Below are 515 nucleotides of genomic sequence, written 5' to 3' on the forward strand. Positions count from 1 at the left end.
CTTCTACTGCACTACACCTCAGAGGTATTTATTGTACTTCTACTGCCCTACACCTCAGAAGTATTCATTGTTCTTCTACTGCCCTACACCTCAGAAGTATTCATTGTTCTTCTACTGTACTACACCTCAGAGGTATTTATTGTACTTCTACTGCCCTACACAGAGGTAATTCATTGTACTTCTACTGCACTACACAGAGGTATTTCATTGTACTTCTACTGCACTACACAGAGGTATTTCTTGTACTTCTACTGCACTACACAGAGGTATTTCTTGTACTTCTACTGCACTACACAGAGGTATTTCTTGTACTTCTACTGCCCTACACAGAGGTATTTCTTGTACTTCTACTGCACTACACCTCAGAAGTATTTCTTGTACTTCTACTGCACTACACAGAGGTATTTCTTGTACTTCTACTGCACTACACCTCAGAGGTATTTATTGTACTTCTACTGCACTACACCTCAGAGGTATTTCTTGTACTTCTACTGCACTACACAGAGGTATTTCTT

Source organism: Anarrhichthys ocellatus, unplaced genomic scaffold, assembly GCF_004355925.1.
Source record: "Anarrhichthys ocellatus isolate YVR2014 unplaced genomic scaffold, GSC_Weel_1.0 scaffold12, whole genome shotgun sequence".
Lineage (NCBI taxonomy): Eukaryota > Metazoa > Chordata > Actinopteri > Perciformes > Anarhichadidae > Anarrhichthys > Anarrhichthys ocellatus.